The 26,455-nt window shown below is 41.9% G+C and overlaps 1 pseudogene; it reads right to left on the bottom strand.

Moving 5' to 3' along the window:
• Window positions 1-24,395: 24,395 nt before the first annotated feature.
• LOC133776091 (ubiquitin-ribosomal protein eL40 fusion protein-like) lies at window positions 24,396-24,765 on the bottom strand (annotated as a pseudogene).
• Between the last annotated feature and the right edge of the window lie 1,690 nt (window positions 24,766-26,455).

Consider the following 26,455-nt stretch of genomic DNA (forward strand, 5'->3'; position numbering starts at 1 on the left):
TCATATAACTGAGAGTTAAAGGACTCTGGCTAAGAGGTTTTACACAAATAAAACTAGCCCTGGTTTGAGTGGGGATGGTGATTGTTCAAGAATTGCAGAAATAGGTAACAATCAAACCTCAAAAATGTTCCAGATTTGAAGCTCATGTGCTGGTGGGCAGGCCATCCCTCATGTCAATTCAGGTAAGACGCTGGCAGGGCTCTGGCTGGAAAATGAGAATGCCTGATGGAAACCATGTAGTGACCGATCCCCTTGACTACGCTGCAAGTCTCTACCTGTCTCAGGAATCTTTCTGCCAAGTCCCAGAAGGGAAATCCACTCCCTCCTGTCTCTCGCTGGGGCCCCAAGTCTGCAGTTGATCTTTAGGGAAATAGTGAAGTAAGACCAGGCGGTCATGGACTGTGGTTCTTCCCGGACCCCTGTCCCCTTTGTGGGTCTGTCATGCCTACCTGCAGTACTCAGTACTTTCTATTGCCCTCTGGGGACCCAGAGTTCACCCCTATGGAACCCTATCTTGGTCTGCTCAATTGACCTATACTGCTACCTGTTTTGATCTTTCCATACCCCAATTTTATGCTTCCCTATAATAAATTATCACAGGACTGGTGGTAATAAGTAACATGATTATCTTACTGCTCTGAAGATGAAAACACTGACATACTTGTAATCTCACTGGGATAAAACCTAGGTGTTGGCAAGGTATTAGAGTGTGGATGTCTTCTGGGGGTTGTCATTCTGCTTACAACACCCACCCTCAGCCTAATTATCAAAATTTACTTTGGGGTGTTTGGCCTGACAGCTACGATGCCAGTTAGGGGGTAGGCATTTGGTGCAGTAGTTAATCTGCCACTTGGGATGCCCACACTCCATATCAGAATGCCTGGGTTCATATGCCAGCAACATACATGATTCTAGCTTCCTGCTAAGATGGCTCAAGTGGTTGGGTCCCTGCCACTCCACTGGGAGGTCTGGTTTGAGTTCCTGGCTGCTGGTTTCAGCCTGGTCCAAGTCTGTCTTTGCAGGTATTTGGGGGAGTGAACTAGCAGATGGGAGATTCTGTATCTTTAAAATAAACAGAAAAATTAAAGGAACATGCCAGTAAACTGCCTCCCACATAGGGGTGCCTGGGTTAAATGCCTGGCTTCAGCTCCTGATTGCAGCTTCCACCAATGCAGACCCTGAGAGGCAGCAGGCTATGGCTCAAGCACTTCGGTCCCTGTCACCAATGTGAAACACTTGGATTGCATTCCTGGGTCCCAGCTTCAGTCCCAGGTCCAGCCCTGGTGGTTGCAGGCATTTGGGGAATAATTGATAGATGGGTATTCTTTCTCTTTCCTCTGCCTCTTAAATAAATACATAAATATAATATTTTTGAAATTTATTTTTGTGTTCTCTAATGACTTCCATTAAGCTGAAAAGTGGGCCTATTAACTGAACCCAGGAGATGATGTTAAAGGGAAATATGTAGGAATTGTCTCTATTTATTCTCCTGTATCTGTTTACATATTTTGAGTGAGTGAGTGAACTATGGTCTTTTTTTTTAAAAAAAAAAAAACTATCCAAGCAGTGGCTGTGGTGACCAGCTGGTCAAGCCCTTGGTGCCTGCAGCAGCCAGGGTTGGATGACAGCCAGGAACTAGGAACTCAACCCAGGCCTCCATGAGAGTGGCAGGGATGCAGCTACCACCACCTGCTGCTTCCCAGGGCCTTCACGGCAGGAAGCTGGCATTTACAGTGGGGCTGGGACTCACACCTAGGCACTGGAATAGCTGTCCTAAACCCCAGGCCCAACACCTCCCCGTGGTCCTTTTCCATGCTGAGCCCTGATGAGGCCTCAGAATCCATTTTCAATCTCTTGGCAACCACTGCCTTACTACCCTTTGCATTCCTCTGGCTTCACCTCCCTGCTCTCTTTCTTGAGTGATGATTACTCTTTTTTTTTTCCCCTCTGAAGATCAGTTTACGTTTCCTTGACTTTTATGCAAGTGGAATCATATAGGTCTCTCTCTCTCTCTCTCTCTCTCTCTCTCTCTCTTTTGCAAGAAGTGTAACTATTTTTTTTTTTTAAAGATTTATTTGTTTATCTGAGAGGCAGAGTTTCAGACAAAGGAAAGGAGAGACAGAGAGAGAGGTCCTCCATCTGCTGGTTCACTCCCCAAATGTCCACAATGGCTGGAGCTGGGCTGATCCAGTACCAGGAGCCAGGAGATTCCTCTGGGTCTCCCAAGTGGTACAGGGGCCCAAGTACTTGGGTCATCTTTCAGTGCTTTCCAGACCATTTGCAGGGAGTTGGAGCAGAAGTGGAGCAGAAGGGACGTGAGCTCATATGGGATGCCGGCACCACGGGCAGAGGCTTAAGCTGCTATGCCACAACCACAGTGCCAGCCCTAGGATGTTGTCTTTCACTTAGTTAAGTAACTTAACATTCATCCATCTGGTCACATAACTAGTTCATTCCTTTTAAGATTATTTATTTGAAAGGCAGAGTGACAGAGAGAAAGAGAGAGAGAGAGAAAGGCAGAGAGAATCTTCCATCCACTGGTTTACTCTCCAAGCGTCACAATAGCCCGGGGTTGGGCTAGGCCAAAGGCAGGAACCCAGAAGTCCATCCAGGTCTCCAATGTGGGTGGCAGGGTCCAAGCACATGGGCCATCTTCTGTAGCTTTCTCAGATAAGCAGGAAGCTGGACTGGAAGCAGAACAGCTGGGAAGGAACTGGCACCCCAATATGGCATATGGCATCCCAAGGGGCAACTGCTGTGCCACATGCCCACTGCTATGTTTAGCTTCTTTTTTTTAATTTTAATTTTAATTTTTTTTGACAGGCAGAGTGGACAGTGAGAGAGAGAGACAGAAAGAAAGGTCTTCCTTTTTGCCGTTGGTTCACCCTCCAGTGGCCACCGTGGCCGGTGCACTGCAGCTGGCACGCCACACTGATCCGAAGCCAGGAGCCAGGTGCTTCTCCTGGTCTCCCATGTGGGTGCAGGGCCCAAGCACTTGGGCCATCCTCCACTGCACTCCCTGGCCACAGCAGAGAGCTGGCCTGGAAGAGGGGCAACCGGGACTAGAACCTGGGGTGCCGGCGCTGCAGGCGGAGGATTAACCTAGTGAGCCGTGGCGCCGGCCTATGTTTAACGTCTTAGTAAGCTGTCAAAATCCTTTCCAAAGTGGTTGTACCTTTTTACATTCCTCCTAGTAGTGAATGAATGTTTTCCCAAATAATCTCATTATAAAGTGGACAAGTGATCTGAGAGACATTTCTCAAAGGAAAATATCCAAATGGTCAACAAGTACGTGAGAAAATGTTCAAAATCACTAGTCATCAGCGAAATGGAATTCAAAACCACAATGAAATATCATATCATCCAGACAGAATGGCTATTCTCAAAAAACCAAAAAATAAATACTGGCAAAGATGTGGAAAAAAAGGACTTCTTACACACCACTGTTGGGAATATAAAATCCAGCCATTATGGAGAACACTGTGGAGATCTCCCAAAAAACTACCATATGGTGCAGCCATCCCATTTTTGGATACATATCCAAAGGAAATGAAATCAGTATATCAAAGAGACACCTGCACTCCCACAGTTATTGCAGCACTGTTCACAATAGCCAAGATACGAAATCAACCTAGGTGTCCACTGACAGATGAATGGACAATTAAAATGTGTGTGTCCACACACACACACACACACGGAATATTATTCTGCCATAAAAATAAAATCTTGTCATTCATGAAAAATGGATGGAACTGAAAGTTATTAGGTTAAGTGGAATAAACCATCATGGAAAGACAAATACCAGATTATCTCTCTTATATGTAGAACTTTAAAATGTTGATTTCAAAATAGAAGAGAATGGAATGGTAATTATTAGAGGCTATTAAGGTAAGGAGAAGGGAGAATACAGTAAGATTTGATAACCAGTACCAAATCCAGTCTGGTAGAAGGAATAATTTATAGTGTTCTATGGAAACTGGAGTGATTATAGTTAACAGTAATTTACTATATACTTTATGAAGCATTAGAATTGAAGAACTTGAGGGCTCCAAACATAAAAGAAATAATAAGGAAACACTAATTACCCTGATTTGATCAGTACTCACTGTATACATATGTTGAAATATCATAATCTACAGAATATGTGCAATTATTACAGTTTAATTAAAAAGAAAAAAATTTAGAGATTATTAAATTTGCAAGTTAGAGTTACACAGAGAGGCAGAGAGAGAGAGAGAAAGAGAGAGAGAGAGAGAGAGAGAGAGAGAGAGAGAGAGAGAGGTCTTCCACCCGCTGGTTCACTCCCCAATTGGCTGCAACTGCTGGAGCTGCGCTGATCTGAAGCCAGGAGCCAGAAGCTTCTTCCACGTCTCCCACGTGGGTGCAGGGGCCCAAGGACTTGGGTCATCTTCTACTGCTTTCCCAGGCCGTAACACAGTTTGGGGGTCTCGAATAAGTGCCCATCTGGGATGCCAGCGCTTCAGGCCAGGGCGTTAACTCGCTGCGCCCAGCGCCATCCGCAAAAGAAAATTTTTTTTAAAAGTTTCAGTTTTGCTACATACCACCAATACTTGATTAGATCATTCTTTAATTCTGGCCACTTTAAAAGGTTTGTAGTAGGGCCTTGCTGTGGTTTCTGTGTGTATTTCTCTGACGGTTGATGTTCAGCTTTTCTTCATGTGCCATCTGTATATCTTTTCTTGTGAAGTATCTGATGAATTTGCCTAATTAAATTAATTTTGCCTAATTAAAAAGAAACTTTATTTAAGACACATACACACAGGGAAAGGTAGAAGGAGAGAGACTGGAAACTCAATTCAGGTATCTCATGTGGCATCTGCGTACCAACCACTTGAGCCACCACTTCCTGCCTTTTAGGGTGTTTATCGGCAGGAATCTAGAATCAGGAATAGATACAGGAATCAATCCCAGGACTCCTATGTGGCTGTTGGCTTGTCACACATAGCCTTTATAATTTTGAATTATAGTCCTTCTATTCCTAATTTGTGGAGGCTTTTTGTCATGAAGGGATATTGAATCTTATCAAATGCCTTCTCCACATCTATTGAGATGATCATATGGTTATTGTTCTTCATTTTGCTGATGTGATTTATGACATTTATCGATTTGTAATTTTTAAATTTAGGAATATTTTATATTTTCAAAGTATTTAGTAACTATTTAACTAGAAAAATAAAGACAACAGGATTATCTATCAGGTTCTAAAAGTACCCCCACTCACATTACCCACTTTAAAAACAGAACAAAATCTTGAATCACTTTAAGGAGTATAAACACCTTAAATTCTGAGTGTGAAAATAGTTTATTAATTAGACATTTGACTTACTTAAGCATTAGGCCTACTGAAGATAAAATTAATATATAGCTCATGGAATAACAAAAAATTCTACCCAGTTCCTGTTTCATTTCAAAGTTCCTAGGGACAGAGGTTACACATTCTGTTCTGTAGCCTTATCTTAAAGTATCCACATGTGCTTCATGTTGACTAATTTGAATAGGATATGAGAAAATGAATGTACACTTAACTTGGTGACATCATTAGTCATGTGACTTTCAGTGATTTACAAATGTTGAGCCACCCTTATGTCTCTTAGGTAAATCCTACTTGAGTGTTATGTATCATCTTCTGGTGTCATGCTGGATTCAATTAGCTAGCATTGTTTAGAATTTTTGCATCTGTGTTCATCAAGGATATTGGTCTGTAGTTTTCTTCTTGTGTTGTGTCTTTTTTTTTTGGTAACAGAATGATGCTGGCCTCATAAAGTTTGGCAGAGTCTCATTCTATTCAATATTTTGAAGTAGTTTGAAAAGTATTATAGTTAGATCCTCTTTATTTTTAAAAAATATTTATTTATTTGAAAGAGTTACAGAGAAGCAGAGGCAGAGATAGAGGTCTTCCATGTACTGATTCACTCCCCAGATGGCTGCACTGGCAAGAGCTGTGCCGATCCAAAGCCAGGAGCTTCTTCAGGGTCTCCCATGCAGATGCAGGGGCCCAAGGACTTGGGCCATCTTCCACTGCTTTCCCAGGCCATAGCAGAGAGCTGGATCAGAAGTGGAGAAGCTGGATCCCAAACCTGCACCCGTATGGGATGCCGGCACTGCAGGCGGTGGTTTTACCCGCTACACCACAGCGCTGGCCTCTTCTTTAAATGTTTTGTAGAATTCAGTAGTAAAGCCATCAGGTCCTGGACTTTTCTTTAATTACTGCTGCAGTCTCATTGCTTATGAGCTTGGTCAGATTTTCTATATCTTCTTGATTTAATCTTGGTGGGTTAGATGCATTTAGTATTTATCCATTTCTTTAAGATTTTCAGACTTGTGAACATATGGTTGTTCATATTATTTTTTAAGATCCTTTGTATTTCAGTGCTGTTGGTTGTAGTATCTCCTTTTTCATTTCTAACTTTATTTGAGTTTTTTCTTTGATAGTCTGGTTAAAGGGTTGTTTATGTTCTCAAAAAACTAGCTTTTGTTTTATTGTTCTTTTGTATTTTTTTTTTTTTAGCTTCCATTCATTTATTTCTGCTCTGATCCTTATTATTTCTCACCAACTGCTAGTTTTGGGTCTGGCTCAATATTGTTTTTCTAAGTCCGTGAGATGTATCATTAGATCATTTATTTGAGATCTTCCTCTTTTTTAATATATGCATTTACTGATATAAATTTCCCTCTTAACACTGCTTTTGCTGTATTATTGATATGTTGTGTTTTCATTTTCATTTGTGTTCAGAACATTTTTGATTTCCTTTTTAATTTCTTCAATTTCCCATTGATCGTTCAGTAGCATGTTATTTTCCATGTGTTTGTAAATATTCTATTGTTCTTCTGGTTATTGATTCCTAGTTTTATTCCTTTGTAGTCTTAGAGGATACATGGTGTGATTTCCGTCTTTTGAAATTCACTGAGACTTGATTTTTCACCCAATACATGGTTTATCTGAGAGATTGTTCCACGTTCTGTGAAGAATGTGTGTTCTGTAGTTGTTGGGTGAAATGTTCTGTAAAGGCCTGTTAGGTCCATTTGCTCAATAATATGGCTCAATTATAATGTATTTGTTGATTTTCTTTCTGAATAATATGTTGATGACAGCAGGGTGTAGAAGTCCTCCAGTGGTATTGTACTGGAGTCTGTCTGTCCCTTTATTTCTTTTTTTTTTTTTTTCCTGGTTTTGTAAAGTTTCAGAAATGATGACTTTTTTTCCCCCCAAAGAAACTTTTTATTTAATGAGTACAAATTTCATAAGTACATCTTTAGGAATATAGTGATTTTTCACACCATACCCACCCTCCTGTCCCTACTCCCACCCCACCTCCTACTCTCTCATTTCCTGTCTCTTTCTCCATTAAGATTCACTTTCAGTTAACTTTATACATAGAAGACCAACTCTATACTAAGTAAATATTTCAACAATTTGTACATACACACATGCACAACACATACACATACACAAAACTGTTTGAAAAGAAGTTTTACAGTTAATTCTCAAATACAACTCATTGAGGACAAAGGTCCTGCATGGGAAATAAGTACACAGTGACTCCTGTTGTTAATTTAACAATTAACACTCTTATGTATGACATCAGTGATCACCTGAGGCTCTTGACATGAACTGCCATGACTATGGAAGCCTTTTGAATCTACAATCTCTATCAGTATTTAGACAATGCCATAAGCAAAGTAGAAGTTCTCTCCTCCCTTCAGAGAAAAGTACATCCTTCTTTGATGGTCACTTCTTTCCACTGGGGTCTCACCCATAGAAGTCCTTCATGTAGGATCCTTTTTGCCACAGTGTCTTGGTTATCCACGTCTGAAATGCTCTCATGGGCTTTTCAGCCAGATCAGAATGCCTTAAGGGCTGATTCTGAGATCAGAGTGCTGTTTAGAACAATTGTCATTCTATGAGTCTGCTGTGTGGACTGCTTCCCATGTTGAAGCATTCTCTTTTTTAAAATTCTATCTATTTTTATTACCAGACCATTTATATTATTTATAGGATCCCTTTAACACTTAATCCTATCTATATGATTACTTTAACACTTAATATGATCCCTTTAACACTTAAGATGGCATTTTTACACCCAGCTTAATGGGATTTGGGGGTCCCATGGCAAGGTGTTAAACTGTACCCTTAGATGTAAGTCCATAGGAATGTATGCAGAACTCAACAGCTTTATAGTCACAAACTTCATTCTCCCTCTCTTATTCCCACTCTTAGTTTTTTTTTTTTTTTTGTACTGAGATCAATTTTCTTTCTTTTTTTTTAAAAAAGATTTATCATTTATTTGAAAGACAGAGTTATAGAGAGAGGTAGAGACAGAGTGAGAGGTCTTCTATCTGCTGATTCACTCCCCAGATGGCTGCAACGGCTGGAGCTGTGCCATTGTGCCAGCTCCGAGATCTATTTTCAATTGACTTTATACACATATGATTAACTCTATGTTAAGTAAAGAGTTCAATAAATAGTATGAAGAAGAGAAATGAAAAAAAAAAACTGTTCCTCAACAATCAAGACAAGGGTTATTAAAGTCATTGCTTCTCCAAGTGTCAATTTCAGTTCTACAGATTGCCTTTTAGATGTTTCATTAGTTATCACAGATCAGGCAGAACATATGATATTTGTCCCTTTGGGACTGGCTTATTTCACAAAGTATGATGTTTTCCAGATTTAGCCATTTTATTGCAAATGACTGGATTTCATTTTTAAAAAATATTTATTTTATTTATTTGAAAGAGTTATAGAGACACAGAGGGAGAGGTCTTCCATATTCTGGCTCACTCCCCAACTGGCTGCAATGGCCGGAGCTGGGCTGATCCAAAGCCAGAAGCCAGGAGCTTCTTCAAGGTCACCTATGTGGTTGCAGGGTCCAAGGATTTGGCCATTTTCCACTGCTTTCCCAGACCGTAGCAGAGAGCTGGATCATAAGTGGAGCAGCTGGGACTCAAACCTGTGCCCATGTGGGATGTTGGCACTGTGGGCTGGGTCTTTAACTCACTGCGTCACAGTGGCAGCCCCTGTGTTTTTTTTTTTTTTTTTACTGCTGTGTAGTATTCAGTGAGTATATATACCATAATTTCCTTATCCAGTCTTCAGTTGATGGGCATTTAGGTTGATTCCATGTCTTAGCTGTTGTGAATTGAGCTGCAATAAACATGGGGGTGCAGATAATTCTTTTATTTGTTGATTTCATTTCCTTTGGGTAAATTCCCAGGAGTGGGATGGCAGGGTCATGTGGTAGGTCTATATTCAAATTTCTGAGGTATCTCCAAACTGTCTCCCCTACTGGTTTTACCAGTTTATATTCCTACCAATAGTGGATTAGGGTACCTTTTTCCCCACATCCTCACCAGCATTTATTGTTTGTTGATTTCTGTATGAAAGCCATTCTAACTGGGGTGAGGTGAAACCTCATTGTGGTTTTGATTTGCATTTCCCTGATTGCTAGTGATCCTGAACATTTTTTCATGTGTTTGTTGGCCATTTGGATTTCCTCTTTTGAAAAATTTCTGTTTAAGTCCTTTGCCCATTTCCTCACTGGGTTGTTTGTTTTGTTGTTATGGAGTTTCTTGATCTCTTTATATATTCTGGTTATTAATCCTTTATTAGTTGCATAGTTTGCAAATAATTTCTCCCATCTCAGTTGCCTCTTCAATTAGCTCATTGTTTCTTTTGTAGTACAGAAGCTTTTCAATTTGATGTAATCCCATTTGTCAACTTTGGCTTTGATTGCTTGTGCTTCTGGGGTCTTTTCCAGGAACTCTTTGCCTATGCTAAAGTCTTACAGGATTTCGCCAATGTTCTCTAATAATTTTATGGTACCGGGTCGTAGATTTAGGTCTTTAATCCATGTTGAGTGGATTTTTGTGTAAGGTGTAAAGTACGGGTCTTGCTTCATACTTCTGCATGTGGAGATCTGGTTTTCCTAGCACCAGTTGTTGAAGAGACTATTCTTGCATCAGGGATTGGTTTTGTCTCCTTGGGGAAATACAAGTTGCTTGTAGATGCTTAGATTGACTTCTGGAATTTCGATTCTGTTCCATTGATCTATCCTTCTGTTTTTGTACCAGTACCAGGCTGTTTTGATTATAACTGTCTTGTAGTATGTCTTGAAATCTGGTGTTGTGATGCCTCCGGTTTTGTTTTTGTTGTATAAGATTACTTTAGCTATTTGAGGTCTCCTGTGCCTCCATATGAACTTTAGCATCATTTTTTCTAGATTGAAAAGAATGTCTTTGGTATTTTGATTGGTATTGCATTGAATCTATAAATTGGTTTCAGAAGCATGGACATTTTGATGAAATTAATTCTTCCAATCCATGAACATGGAAGATTTTTCCATTTTTTGTGTGTCTTCTATCCGTTTCTTTAATGTTTTGTAGTTCTCATAGTAGAGATCTTTGACATCCTTGGTTTTATTTATTCCAAGGTATTTGATTTTTTGCCTTATGGCCTGGTACATGGTCAATTCTAGAGAAAGTTCATGCACTAGTGAGAAAAATGTGTATTCTGGGGCTGTAGGGTGGAAGGCTGTGTACATATCTGTTAGATCCATTTGGTCTATAGTGTTGGATAACTGTGTTGTTTCCTTGTTGATTTTCTGTCTGGTTGATCTGTCCATTGCTGAAAGTGGGGTATTCAAGTCTCCCATTACGATTGTATTTGAGTTTGTATCTCCCTTTGAATCATTAACACTTCTTTTATTATTTTTATTTATTTATATATTTTTCATTTTTTTGACAGGCATAGTGGATAGTGAGAGAGAGAGAGAGAGAGAAAGGTCTTCCTTTTTGCCATTGGTTCACCCTCCAATGGCCGCTGTGGCCAGCGCATCTTGCTGATCCGAAGCCAGGAGCCAGGTTCTTCTCCTGGTCTCCCATTCGGGTGCAGGGCCCAAGCACTTGGGCCATCCTCCACTGCCTTCCCGGGCCATAGCAGAGAGCTGGCCTGGAAGAGGGGCAACCGGGATAGAATCCAGCACCCCAACCGGGACTAGAACCCGGTGTGCCGGCGCTGCAAGGTGGAGGATTAGCCTGTTAAGCCACGGTGCCGGCCAACACTTCTTTTAGATAGCCAGGTGCCCTGAATTAGGTTCATATTTTTCTCTTCCTCCCTCCCTCCCTCCCTCCCTCCCTCCCTCCCTTCCTTCCTTTCTCTCTCTCTCTCTCTCTCTCTCTCTCTCTCTCTCTCTCTTTCAAAGACTTATTTATTTATTTGAAAGTCAGAGTTACATAGAGAGAGAAGGAGAAGGAGAGAGAGATAGGTCTTCCATCCGCTGGTTCACTCCCCAAGTGGCTTCAATGGCCACAGCTGCATCAGTCTGAAGCCAGGAGTTTCTTCTGGGTCTCCCACATGGGTGCAGGGGCCCAAGGACTTGGGACATCTTCTACTGCTATCCCAGGCCATAGCAGAGAGCTGGATCAGAAGAAGAGCAACTGGGACTCGAACCGGCGCCTATATGGGATGCCAGCACTGCAGGCGGCAGCTTTACCCACTACGCCACAGCTCCGGCCCCATGGTTCATATACATTTATAAATCACATCTTTTTGTTGAGTCGATCATTTCATCATTATACAGAGTCCTTCTTTGTCTCTTTTAATAGTTTTTGTGTTAAAGTGTATTTTGGCCTGCACTGTGGCTCACTAGGCTAATCCTCCACCTGCGGCGCCGGCACCCCAGATTCTAGTCCCAGTTGGGACGCCGGTTCTGTCCTGGTTGCTCCTCTTCCAGTCCAGCTCTCTGCTGTGGCCTGGGAGTGCAGTTGAGGATGGCCCAAGTGCTTGGGCTCTGCACCCGCATGGGAGACCAGGAGAAGCACCTGGCTCCTGCCTTCGGATCAGCGCAGCACCGGCCATAGTGGCCATTTGGGGGGTGAATCAATGGAAGGAAGACCTTTCCCTCTGTCTCTCTCTCTCTCAATGTCTAACTCTTCCTGTCAAAAAAAAAAAAAGTGTATTTTGTCATATTTAGGATGGCTATACTAGCTCTTAGTGTCTTCTTTATTATTTAGAGTTTTTTCTTTGTTTTTCAGCATTTGTTTATTTTTTTCTTTTTTTGACTGGTTGCTTTTTTCTTTAATTTGTGTGTGTGTGATTTAGTGGGATGTCTATACTTTTGGTGAGTTCTAAGAGGTGTGTGCTGGATGTGGGCTGTGTGCTCTGTTCAGTATTTCAGGGTGGAGGAGACATTCATTGTAAGGCTCCCATGGGGTTCCGTGGTTTTCCTCTGGTTTTTTGGTTCGAGGTGGTTGTTCACTTACGTTGGTATGACCTGCCCTTTTCCTTTCAGTTGCAGGGTGCCCTGGTGTTATTCTCTGGTGTGTTCCGGGTTATATTGCCCTGCTTAACGAGCTGCACCTCTGATCTGTGGAAATTTTCTTGTGGTTTCCCTGTGTTAGGAGCTGCTGTGTGTCTGTGCATTGTAAGTGGAAGCATGCATCCCTGCCTACAGGAGCCCAGCCCACCTCTCAGTCATGGTGGAGGTGGGTAGGAGCTCAGGTGCATGGAGCCCCACCTACTGTAGCCTGGCTCGCTTCTCAATGGTGGATGGAATGGGCTTGAGTTTTCAATGTTCAGGACATTTCCTTGTTGTACAGCTTGCCTGGTGGGGATAAAATTCTTCTGAGATGTTGTGGTCCTCATTCCTGGATGGGGGTTGTGATGAGGTGGCCCCCGCAATTGATGGGCGTGTGCATGGGAGGCAAAGGTTGCAGTCCCCTGCTTCGAAAATGTAAATAAACAAAATGGTTTCTCCCAGCTGTCTGCAGGTCTGGGGGCGGGGCGGGGGGGTGTAGAGGGGAGGAGGTGGGAAGGGGAATGTCAACCTCTCTGTTGCTCTATACTTTCCTGTTTTCTCCTATGGGACTTCAAAAGCAGTTTGTCAAGCTGTCACTCCTGATGCTATTTACAGCTCCATGGACCCACGGTTTATCACCTGGTCCACTGGGGGCTGGCGCCAACCTCCCCTGTCTGAGCCTCTGCTGCTTCCCTTTCTTTTTTGCTCTTTCGGCATGGACCTGCCCAGTCTCTGTTGCTCTCCTGGGCTTCCCGTTGAGAATTTTCCATGGCTCTGTCTCTGGCGTGTATCTTCTCTCCTTTTTAACTATCTATTTTGCCCTGCATGACTTGGATTGTGCTGTTGCTACACTGCCATCTTAGGACCTCTGTAAAATCCCTTTTAGTTCTTATAGTGTTTGCTGTATATAGCTGGTGATCTTGTGTTAGGTACATATATATTAATGATTGTTGCATCTTCTTGCTGGATTGGTCCTTTTATCAATATATAATGTCCATCTGTGCTTCTTTTTACAGTTTTTGTTTTAAAGTCTATTTTAAATGATATGAGTATAGCTACTCTTGCTTGTTTTTGGTTTCCATATGCCTAATATATCTTTTTTCAGCCCTTCACATTCAGTCCATGTATCTTTACTTGTGAAGTAAGTTTCTTCTCAGTATATATTTGGGTCTTGCATTTTAATCAGCTCAACCAACCTGTATCTTTTGACTAGGGAATTTATTATATTTACAGTCAAGTAAATATGTAAGAAATAACCTGTCATTTTTTGATTGGTTGCAGATTGTTAGGAAAAGAGTTGCAGATTGGTTCTCCCTCACATGGGGCACCAAAATGTTAGGAAAAGAGGTGTGGAATAGAGAGGAGGCAGTGTATGAATTTACAGCCAGACCGAATTTATTCAGAGAAAATAAATCTGTAGAGGTGGGTGACCAACATGTGGCAGAAGGCCCCAACCCCCAGGGGCCGGGCCTTTTTATATTTTAGGAGGGCTGGGGATGGGGATAGGGCAGGGGGCAGCAGGCAGAGGGGAATTCCTGGAACTGGTCTTTCAGGTGGCTTAAGGGTTGAGGTATGAAGGCAGTAGGGTATGAAACCCAGTTGAGTTTCAGGGCACAGAATACATTCCAATGTTTATCTCCTTTGGGCAATGAGGGAGAATGGCTAAGGCATACATCCTTGTTCCATCAGATTGTACCTGCTCTGTTAGTGAGTTTGGTAGCATCATGTGTTTTCATAATATTTACTTCTGATATAGGACTTCCTTCTCAATTTCTTGTAAGGCTGGTCTGGTGGTGATGAAGTCGCTCAGATTTTGCTTACCCGATAAATTCTTTATTTCTTTCACTTTTAAAGAATAACTTTGCTGGCATAATATTTTTGGTTGGAAGTTTTTTCTTTTAAGATCTTGAATATATCATCCCACTGTCTTTTGGCCTATAGGGTTATTGCTGAGAAGTCTGCCATTACTCTGATTTGCCTTCATATATAAGTTGATGCTTTTCTCTTGCTGTCTTTAGAACTCTTTCCTTGTCTTTAACTTTGGACAGTTTGACTACTATGTCCTGGAGGTCTTTTTTGGTTGAGTCTTCTTGGGGTCCTTTAAGCCTTCTATATTTTGATGACCATATCTCTTTCAAGACTTGGAGGTTTTAAACTATTATTTAATTTAATAAATGGTTGATGCCTTTTTCCTTTTCTATTCCTTCAGAAATCCATATAATATGAATATTTGATTGCCTAATGGCATCTTGAAGTTTGTATAGAATTTCTTTATTCTTTTAAATTATTTTCTCTTTATGTTTACCTGACTGAGCTATTTCAGAAGTCTTGTCCTCACCTGAGAATTGCTTTCCTCTGCTTGGTATATTCCACTGTTTATACCCTCAATTGTATGTTTTAGTTCATTGATTAAAATTTTCAGATTCAAAATTTCTGTTTGATTCCCTTTAGCACTATCTCTCTCCTTAGTGAATTTATCATTCATGTCACCTATTGTTTCTCTTATTTCTTTAAGCTATCTGTGATCTGTTGCATCACATTGGGTTCCCTAAAGATCATTATTTGGAATTCTATTTCTGGTATTTTCTTCAGCTCAGGATCTATTTTTGGAGAACTGTTGTGTTCTTTTGGAGATGTCAGGTTTCCTTGCTTCTCATGTTTCCTGTGTCCATGCTGATGCCTGCACATCTGGTGTAGCAGTTTCTTCTTCTTTATGTGGTAGGTTATATTGGAAGAGAGTTTTCTGTTTAGATGGAACGCAGAGTATCACTTGGCCTGTGGCTTCCGTTTTGGTTCTAGGTGTACCCGGAAGCGCAGCCTCTCAGTGATTCCTCCAGCTTTAGTCAGTGTCAGCAGTTTCTCTACGTGACAAAGTTGGCTAGCCTGCAGCAGTTCACGGAGGTGGAAGTGTGACTCTGAAGCGGATGCGGGCTTCCTAGCGTGTGTGTCTTCAGTCAGCCGAGACTTGGCTATCAGTCACCCTAGGGTTTGTGGTGTTTGGAGCTGCATTCTTGGTGCTGATGGACACCCAGGAGGCAGTCCTCTTCTCCCACAGGGTAAGCCCGAGGAATGCTGGGGCTTTGAGCACTAACAGCTGTGACCCTAGGGCTGTGTGGTGTTGATGGGATCTCCCCCAGGTCCTGCTGGAGCGTGTGGGTGGCACTGGGGCTTATAGCACCAAAAGCCCTAGTCCCGGACGTGGAGGGGCCCTGCTCCAGTCTTAGAGGGTGACTGCCAGATATAGCAGAGATTTTGCCAAGAAAGGTCTGGGTTCAGAGAGGCAGAATGCAGGCAAGTTCTTCTCTACATCCCATAATGTCGAGTCTGGTGAGTGAGGGGTTAGTACTAACCACCACAGTACCAGCAATTCAAGATTGGTTTCACTTTAATCAGTATTGAGCAAGTATTTTCCCTAGCTGTTGACATCTGTGTCCCTGGGTTTAATACCTAGCCCCAGTTCACAATTCCAGCCTCTTGCCACACCACCACCTGATGCTGTAGGCTGCAGTGGAATCATTGCACAGGTCTCCCAGGCTGAGAGCCAGTTGTGTTGGGAATGGTTGTAGCCACCTGCCTTGAAGCAAAGCCGTGCAGATGCAGCTCTTCAGATACCACAAGTGAGGGTAACTTACTCCAGACATTGTAATAGCAATATCACCAATCCCAGCTCTGTGAGGGACAGACAGAACTTCTCTTAGTCCCATGTGTCATGCATAGGTGATGCTGGGGCTTGTGCTCTGGGCTCCCAGCATTGTGAGCTAGGAGGGACAGAGGGATCTTCTTCAGGTCTGGACCTCTCAGATTTTTTTATGGGCTACTCCTGGTGCTAGCCTCAAGAAGTGAGGAAGATACCCCTAAATCATTCAGAGTAAGTGAGCACAGCTCCAGGGCTTACACCCAGAGCTCCTGTAGTCAAAGGATGCAGGGGGCTCTGCTCTCTGCCCTGGGAAGTGTCTCATGTCTGGATCCCGTAGCTTCTCGTGGCAGTGTGATTGCTTGCTGTTCCCTAAGTCAGAAAAGGAGTTCAGTAGTGACTACCACAGCAAATTGAGTCTCGGGCACTTTCAGAAGGAGAGAGGCACCATGGTTTCCTTCTTCAGAGCAAAATAGTAGCTCTGCTCTCAGTTGGCTCCTTAGGCTGGACTTAAGTTATTGGAGACCGTGGAATTCTCCTGCAGTTAGGGCTGCTGGTGGCAGTGGCAAGGCACTTTCTTCTGACATTTTCCCAGTGAGATGGTGCTGTCATGTGGATGTTGTGGTGGCTGGCAGCAGCAGCTGGTGGTGGCAGGTGTCCGTCCTCTCTCTTTGCTGTCTCACAGAGTCTCTGTGCTATTCTGTCATGTTGTCACTGAAAATTTTTCTCAACTTGTCCCCTGGGAATGTGATCCTTCCATTGTTTTCCTGGTATTTTTTTTCTGTGACTGAGGTGAGAACTCCATCTATTGGTTCATACACCCCAGATGACTGTGGCTGGGTCAGGGCCAAAGCTGGGAGCCAGGAGCCAGGATCTCAATCCAGGTCTTCCATGTGAGTAGTAGGGCCCAACCCCTTGAGTCAGCACCTGCTGCCTACCACAGTCTTTACTGGCAAGAGGCTGGAATTGTGAACTTGGGCTAGGTATTAAACCCAGGGACACAGATGTCAACAGCTAGGGAAAATACTTGCTCAATACTGATTAAAGTGAAACCAACCTTGAATTGCTGGTATAAAGCCCATGGTTACAATACATTATCTATATTGTAAGCTTCAGGTTGCCACTTTATTCCAAGAGTGAGTGAAAATAGGCACATATTTTCTTTGCTTTTTTAAATATTTATTTATTTATTAGAAAGTCAGAGTTACACAAAGAGAGGAGAGGGAGAGGGAGGGGAGAGGGCGAGGGAGAGGGCGAGGGAGAGGGAGAGGGAGAGAGAGAGAGAGAGAAAGAAAGAAAGAGAGAAAGAAAGAGAGACTTCCATCCACTGGTTCACTCCCCAATTGGCCACAATGGCTAGACTGTGCTGATCCACAACCAGAAGCCAGTAGCCAGGAGTTTCTTCTGGGTCTCCCACACGGGTGCAGGGGCCCAAGGACTTGGACCATCTTCTACTGCTTTCCCAGCCCATAGCAGAGAGCTGGTTCGGAAGTGGAGCAGCCAGATCTCGAACCGGTACCCATATGGGATGCCAGCGCTTCAGGCCAGGGCATTAACCCGCTGCGCTGCAGTGCTGGCCCCAGCACACATTTTCAACATGCTATCTTTACCTCCAAGATAGTACTCACTAAGTTTGGCCAGCTGGTTTACTATGTTGGCATCTTCACTTCCGTGCAGTGTTCCTTGGTGATTCTTGTTCTCTGAATCCTGGCACTGCTAATTTCATTGTTTCCTGGTTGAAAATGTGATAGAACTTTTCCAGCATTGTGTTTATATTACATTGCAAGCATTTTATTTAAGATAATTTCCCTTTATTAGATAGTGAGCTCCATGAGTCTTGTGCTCACATATCAGATATGTGAGACATTATGGCTAAATCTGTGATGAACCAAAGGCTGGAAAGGAATCGCCCTTTTCCCCTGGTATATATTAAAAATCCCTTATCACTACATTGCTATGTGGCAGCTGCCAAGAATGACAACTGCCAAGCGCTCTACAAGAATGTGTCTAAAGGCCCCATGGGGTGTAATAAATTACATGTGTATGAACCATTCTTTTTAACTTTTTGAAGCAGTTTCATAATTATCCCCTTAGTAGTTCCTTGTAACTGTGAAATAGATAAATTAGTAGCTTTAACTCTGCTTTACACATAAGTAAATAAGGTCCAAAGACATTAAATATTTACCCAAGACTATATGCTATTTTTTGAGCCAAGTTTGGGCTAGAATCCAGGTCTTCAGACATTTAAACCTAACCTCTTTTTAACAGAGCAGTGGTTCTCAATCTATGACTCCCAGGGGCTTTGAGTTGGGGATGAGAGATAGAATCAGGACCTGGGCCCCCCGTCCATGTAACAGTACTGCTTTTGTCTCCTTGACATGAATGTTCCAAGTAATTTTTCATTTGGAAAATAGCTCTGTTGCTGATCACATGAAACCACTAGCGTCCAAGCACATGTTTGCTCTCTGGCAGCATGTCGTGTTTCAGATCTACTGTACACTTTTCCTGTGCTCGCCTTGGTTCCAGCCATTTCTCCAAACAGTTCTGGTTCCTTTTGGTGGGAAATGAGAGTTCAGAATACAGTATCTAGGGCTCCAGGTGTGCTCATTGTTACTGTGCCTCATTGCTTTTAGCTGTTTTCAGAGGGCAGTACTGGAAAATTAGTTTTTCAAAAAATCCTGAGTTGTTACTCATAACCCAAATCCATTGCCATATTCTTATTTCCTTATCTTTTCCCATTCCATGTTTGTATCTTTCTTCTCTGATAGTGAAATCTGTATTTCTTAAGCAACACCACAAACAATATTTATTCATTTCTTCTATCCCACAGTGCACACAAAACATTTTTAGGACTACAACACCAGTATCCCAGTGAAAACAAAACTGCTAAGTAGATTTCAAATTTCTTTACAGTTCTTTTTATTTGGGATTGTATCATGATTTGGATGCATATTCAGGGCATTGTGCTCTAAAGTTACTTAACTGTTTTTCCCTATTTGTTTTTCTATCAGTTTGATTTATAGATAGTCATTTGTTTCTGTTTGTATTCAATTTCAGAGTTTGGACTTCCTGAATCCATTTTTATTTGACTTTTAAAAATATTTATTAAATTTAACATCTTATAGGTATATAAAACATGGATATGCATAGGTATATACCTTTGAAACATGTAAATATTATTTATTTGTATTGTAACTATTAGATTTATACTATAAATAATATAAAAACAAAGAAATTCTAATCCGTTTCTTAATGCTCCATTCTATTTTCAACAGCAAATATGTGTACAACCTTGTTTTGTACTCTTTCTTATAAAAAAGGTGAAATACTTTATATATATTCAATTATATACATCTTTAGCAATTAAAATATTTAGATTTGTCAATTTACAATACTCAATATTTTTGTTTTTTATTTGAAAATGTTTTACCTATTTGAAAGCCACAAAATTTTTCTAATTTTTCTATTATATTGGCCTCTACATTAAAAAACAACTCTGTATTTAAGATTTTAATCCATCTAGAAGGATTCTTCCCACTGTGGCCACTCTCCCACTCTTCTTCCTCCTTTCTCTCTTATCCCACTCTTATTTTTTACTATTTTCAGTTGACTTTATGATTAACTCTATGTTAACTAAAGAGTTAACATAACATTAACTCTATGTTAACTAAAGAATTCAACAAATAGTGTATGTGTATATATATAACACACATGCACTATTTTATATATGTATAAAACCTGTTTCTCAACAATCAAGACAAGGGCTGTTCAAGTCATTGCTTCTCAAAGTGTCCATTTCACTTCTACGGATTTCCTTTTAGGTGCTCTATTAGTTATCACAGATCAGGGAGAACATATGGTATTTGTCCCTTTGAGACAAGCTTATTTCACTAAGTATGATGTTTTCCAGATCCATCCATTTTGTTGTAAATGACCGGATTTCATTTTTTTTTTTTACTGCAGTGTAGTGTTCCATAGTGTGCATATCCCATAATTTATTTATCCAATCTTCAGTTGATGGGCATTTTGGTTGAGTCCAAGTAACATACTTTCAATTTACTTTATAATCACAGGCTTAATCCTTCATTAAATAAATAATTCAGTGAGTAGAAAGTAGAAATATTGCTATTATGCAGGAGTATGTACAAGGGCTATAAACAATAATCAAATCTCAAGATATCAGTTTCACTCATATACCTACCCATTTTTTTTGTGCTCTATATATCAGCAACCACAAATCAGAAAAAACATGATATTTGTATTTTTGGGTCTAGGTTATCTCCTAAAGCATAATGGTCTCCAGTTCATTCCATTTGTTGCAAAAGGCAGGATTTCATTCTTTTTTTATGGTTGAGTAGTATCCCATTGTGTATGTGTATATATATATATATACACACACACACACACACACACACACATATATATATATCACATTTTTTTTTATCCAGTTATCAAGTAATGGACATCTTGGTTGATTTTATATCTTAACTATTGTGAATTTAGCTATTATAAACATGGGGATACATATAACTGTTTCTTCTTTTTTTTTTTTTTTGCTAAAGATTTATTCATTTATTTGAGAGGCAGAGTTACAGACACAGAGAGGGAGAGACAGAGAGAAAGGTCTCTCATCTTCTGGTGCACTGTGCAAATGGCTGTAATGGCTGGAGTTGGGCTGATCTGAAGCCAGGAGCCAGGAGCTGCTTCTGGGTCTTCCATGTGGGTGCAGGGCCCTAAGGACTTGGACCCCTTCCAATGTTTTCCCAGGACATTAGCAGGGAGCTGGATTGGAAGAAGAGAAGCCAGGCCATGAACCAGTGCCCATACGGGATGCTGGCTCTGCAGATGAGGCTTACCCTACCACACTACAGCACTGGCCCCACAGTTAACTCTTTCATATGCATCTTCCATTTCCTTTACATAAATTCCCAGGAATGAGATGGCTGGGTCATATGGTAGATCTATTTTCAGATTTCTGAGGTAGATCCATACTGTCTTTCATAATGGTTTTACTAGTTTACATCCCATCAATAGAATATTAGGGTGTCTTTTCCCCAACATCCTCACCAGCATTTGTTACTTTTTAATTTTTGGATGATAGCCTTTTTAACTCAGGTGAGGTAAAACCTCATTGTGGTTTTTATTTGCATTTCCCTGATGGCTAGCAATCTTGAGCATCTTTTCATGTGTCTGCTGACCATTTGATTTTCATCCTTTGAAAAATGCCTGTTCATGTCCTCTGCCAATTTCATAACTTGACTGTTTGTTTTGTGGCTGTTGAGTTTCTTGAGCTCTTTATAGATCCTGGATATTAATCCTTTATCAGTTGCACAGTTTGCAGATATTTTATCCTATTCTGTCAATTGTCTCTTCAGTTTGTTGAGTGTTTCCTTTCCAGTGCAGAAGCTTCTTAACTTGAGATAATCACATTTGTCAATTTTTGCTTTTATTACCTGTGCTTCTGGGTTCTTTTCCAAGAAGTCTTTGACTATGCCAGTGTCTTCCAGAGTTTCCCCAATGTTTTTCTCTAGTAATTTTATGGCTTCAGGTCTTAGGTATAGATCCTTGATCCATTGTGAGTTGATTTTTTTATAGGGCCTCACCTTATTCTAATTCTTCAAGAAGTGTCTTAGCTATTCTTGTGTAGCACCTGAAATCCTATCCAGTACATTCTTTCACCTTCAAGGTATAAATTAAAGGAATTGGGAATTAGTCATAACAAACAGAGGGCATGTGGTATATAGGAAAGGAAGCTGTTTTGTACATGTGTCTATAATTTCAGGGGTCTCAGCAATCTGAGGAACAGACATGATATACATGCTCATGTCTGGTATGTTGGGGGAAGGTCATTGGGATATGATATTGGAGGAAAGGAAGTTTTCTTAGTTAAATAGAGAAGCAACTGGAAAGTTTGACAATAGAGACATAGGAGAGTTAATAAGATTATTGCAGGATAGTGGTGAGATGAGAAGCTGAACTAAAGCAGTAACATGAGAATACAGAAAGGAATCATATAGGAAAGAGAATTAAAAATTGATAAACTGTGTGTTCAGTAACAGGGCATTGAAGGAGATGTTTGAAAGGATATGAATATATTCTCTCATCACTCAAGTCACAGCATGTATCAACCTCTTATTTTGCTTACACATGTAATAACACCATAGAAAGTTTAGAAAATGGAAAAAAAATCATAAATTCCACTAACCTTATATAACTGGAAATGTTTTATAATATCTCCCAGGCATTATTCAGGGAAAAATATGCATTTTGCATTGCTCTAATCATACCAAAGTTTGAATGTCTTTGATGCATAATAATCTTTATATTGTTTCTGTAATCTCACATGAATAAACTATTTTCATATTGCTGGTCTCTGTAATTATGTCCTGTAAAATGTGTAAATAGGGGTGGGAATTTGGCCTAGCAGTTAATATGTCCTTATATCCTATAATGCAGTGCCTGGATTTGGATTCTGGCTCCACTCTCAAGCCATTTTCCTGCTAATGTGTACTCTGGGAGGCAGTAGGTAATGGCTCAAGTTGTTGGGTACGTGCCACCCATGTAGGGGACCTGAACTGAGCTTTAGGCTCTCAGCTTCTGCCTGGTCCATCCTCAGCCATTGCAAGTATTTGGCGGAGTGAACCAGCAGATGAGAGCACTCGCTTGCTCTCTCTCTCTCTCTCTCCCAGATAAATGAAATTAATAAATATTTTATCACATTTTATTATGTACATCCAACAGTTTAAGACATTATTCAATTTGTCAGACATTTATACTGTTTCCTTTTTGAGGGATAGGTTCTTTTTTTTTTTTTCAAATGCTTATATCTGTTTTTCATTTACTTGAAAGGCAAAGCAAGGGAGGGCAGGGGTGAAGGAAGGAGAGGGAGAGAGATCTCCCATCTCTTGGTTCACTTTCCAAATACCCATGACAGCCAGAGCTGGACCAGGAGCCTGAAATTTCATCTAGGTTTCATGGGATGGCAGGGCTCCAAGAGCAAGAGTCATCATCTGCTGCCTCCCAGGATGCTTTAGCAAGAAACTGGCTGGGACATGGGATGAACAGTACTCAAACCAGCACTCTGATGAGGCTGACACAAGCCAGCAGCATAAACCCTTGCACAGGGTTTGGCTGTGTGGCATAGAGAGTAAAGCCACCACCTTCAACACCAAGATCCCATATGGGTACTAGTTGTGTCCCAGTTGCTCCACTTCTGATCCAGTTCCCTGCTAATGGCCTAGAAAAAGCCATGGAAGATGGCCCAAATGTTTGGACCCCTGCCACCCACATGGGAGACCTAGATGAAGCTTATGGCTCCTGGCTTTGCCTGGCCCAGCCCTGGCTGTTGCAACTATCTGGGGAGTGCCAGTGGGTAGAAGATTCCCCTACACCTCTCTAACTTTGACTTTCAAATAAATAAGTAAATCTTTAAAAAGAAAATACATAAACCCCTGTACCACAGTGCCTACCCTCTGAGCCCCAATCTAAACTCAAGACTGATGTCATTGGTGGCAAGTGTCCAGTCAAAACTAAGCGCTGGCACTTTATACCAGGTGGGGCAGACCTTTCTACTGCCCTGATTCCCACCCCCAGAAATGTCCAGAGCCCGAGTGCCTATCTAGATCCCAGTCAATGGTCAGCTGGTACTCTCTTGGTCCCAGGTCTGGAGCTTTATTCTGTTAGCACAGTGGATAAAGCCAAGATCCAGGGGACTCACAAAGCCAGGTAGGAGATGCTGTATGGGAGGTGTAGGACAGGGACCACTGTCTGTGTTACAGAGTCCAGCACAGAGGACCCTGATATGATGGGATGAGTACAAAGGAAGTTTGCTGAGGGTGGTTCTTTCCATTCACCTCCCTGCACAGACCAGCTACATGGACATCAATAATTGCTCCAGTTAAGAAAAGGGGAACTTGACTAGCACCACGGCTCACTAGGCTAATCCTCCATCTGCGGCGCCAGCACCCCGGGTTCTAGTCCTGGTTGGGGTGCTGGATTCTGTCCCGGTTGCTCCTCTTCCAGTCCAGCTCTCTGCTGTGGCCCGAGAGTGCAGTGGAGGATGGCCCAAGTACTTGGGCCCTGCACCCGCATGGGAGACCAGGAGGAAGCACCTGGCTCCTGGCTTTGGATCTGCACAGTGCGCTGGTCTCAGCCTGCCGGCTGTAGCGGCCATTGGAGGGTGAACCAATGGAAGGAAGACCTTTGTCTCTCTCTCTCACTGTCCACTCTTCCTGTCAAAAAAGAAAGAAGAAAGAAAGAAAGAAAGAAAGAAAGAAAGAAAGAAAGAAAGAAAGAAAGAGAGAGAGAAAGGAAGGAAGAAAGAGAAAGGAAGGAAGGAAGGAAGGAAGGAAGGAAGGAAGGAAGGAAGGAAGGAAGAAAAGGGGAACTTTATTCAGGACATGGAAGCCATGGGGCTTGTCAGGAGGCTGCCCCATGGTGACAGGGCCTTACTTGACCTTCTCATCGGGGTGGAGGTTGTTGGTAATGACCATATTTCTTCTTGTAGCAGTTGCCAGCTTGGGGGTGCAGAAGAGTATAACACTGGCGGCAGATCATCTTGTCACGGTCGTACTTCTGAGTGAGCTGGTGGAGGCGGGGCTTGATGATGCCATCTCACAGGCAAAGCCCAAGTGCAGGTTGGGCTCTTTGTAGTCTGAGAGAGTACAGTGTCCTCCACTGTTTGCCGGCAAATATCAGACACTGCTGGTCAGGTGGGATTGCCCTCCTTGTCTTGGATTTTGGCCTTGGCATTCTCAACGGTGTCACTGGACTTGACCTTACCATCTTGGCTGTCATGGTCCTCGTGAAGATCTTCATCTCTCCATCTGTGAAGCCATAAGGCCACTGCCACCAACCTGCTCCACTGCCTGGCTCCCGGGATAGATTCTTAGCCATCAGATATTTGTGGTAAGGAATAGACACATTTAATATTGTTTCATGCCCATTAATATTTAGTGGCCAGATCCCTTACTTTGCAAAGATATTAGAGTGATATGTGAGACTCTTTGTATTTGGAATCATTACTGTGGGGAAGGGTTTTGCCCCATTTTGAGGCTAGCCCTCGAATCTCGTCTAGAGCCTTCTGCATATTTGGCCTGTACTTGCTGTACTTGAATGAACAAATCAATGACTAATGAGTGATTAATTCACTTGTGTAGTGTGTGATGAGTGTTTTAACCCATTCCTTGCCATGTATATAGTTTATTTGAAGTGTTCCCTGTGATACTGGCAAGGTTTACAGAGCAATCTACACAGAGAGTTTACTACTGTGATGTGGGTTTTACAGAAGTCTGGAGTGTTGCCCTGAGCATGCTGCAACAATATGAGATTTTTAGTTTTGCTTCCTGGACCACTATGGAAGCAAGTATTTTCATGGATTCTCTTCTGAGACAGGGAACAAGATATTTTTTGGCTGTGGGAAAAACTTCACTGCTGTTTATCTCTGTGCAGTAGGCAGGCTGAGCTTGGGACAGGGGGTTAGATGTCTTGGCTGTATTCTTTTACGGGCTTCAGAGAATAGCCAGGTTCCTTCTCAACTTAAACTAGATCACTGTTTTTGTTTTGTTTTGTTGTGTGATCATCTTTCTTTTGTAAAGGGAGAAAAGTAATTTTGGTTCAGATCAAAGTGTAAAGTAAAATTTGATTTGGAATTTAGCCAGTCAGAATCATAGAAGTTTGAGATGGAAATCTTATGTCTATATCAATTGACTCTTACTATTAGCCTTAATTAGCATTTACAGCACCTTATGTCAGTCTCTATTCTAGTACTTTCTTTACATTATTTCATGTAATTAGCATTGACATGGACATAGAAGTCAGAGAATCAGAATTCAAAGCTTGCTCCATCTGACACCAGTGTCTATGCTCATATGGTTATTTATTTATTTATTAGGATGTATTTGAAAGAGTTACACACAGAAGGAGAGGCAGAGAGAAATCTTCCATCCGCTGATTACCTCCCCAACTGGCCACAACGGCTGGAGCTGTGCCAATTTGAAGCCAGGAGCCAGGAGCTTCTTCCAGGTCTCCCACTTGGGTGCAGGGTCCCAAGGACTTGGGCCATCTTCTGCTGCCTTCCCAGGCCATAGCAGAGAACTGGATTGCAAGAGGAGCAGCCGGGACTAGAACCAGTGCCCATATGGGATGCTAGCATTGTAGGCGGCAGCTTTACCCACTATGCCACAGTGCTGGCCCCTCATATGTTCATTTATAAAAACACTTTCACATTCTAGTCTCCCATTCACAGCTGCAACATGGGAAAGGAGAGTGTGATTAGTTTTGCCCAGCAGAGGTGGAGGACAGAACTAGAGCTAACATTCATGGTCATCCGGGTGTGACACTAGAGAGTTGCTGGGGCCAGGGTGTGAAGGGTGAGCTGCCGGGCCTTCGCTCCCATATGCCTTCCACTCCTCTCATGCTTTCCTAGAGAACTTCCCTCCAAATCTTTCACTTTATTGAGGGAACAGGAGCCCAGATTATTAGTAACAATTTACCAAAGTCATACAGC

This window comes from Lepus europaeus, chromosome 17, assembly GCF_033115175.1.
Source record: "Lepus europaeus isolate LE1 chromosome 17, mLepTim1.pri, whole genome shotgun sequence".
In the NCBI taxonomy this organism is placed as follows: domain Eukaryota; kingdom Metazoa; phylum Chordata; class Mammalia; order Lagomorpha; family Leporidae; genus Lepus; species Lepus europaeus.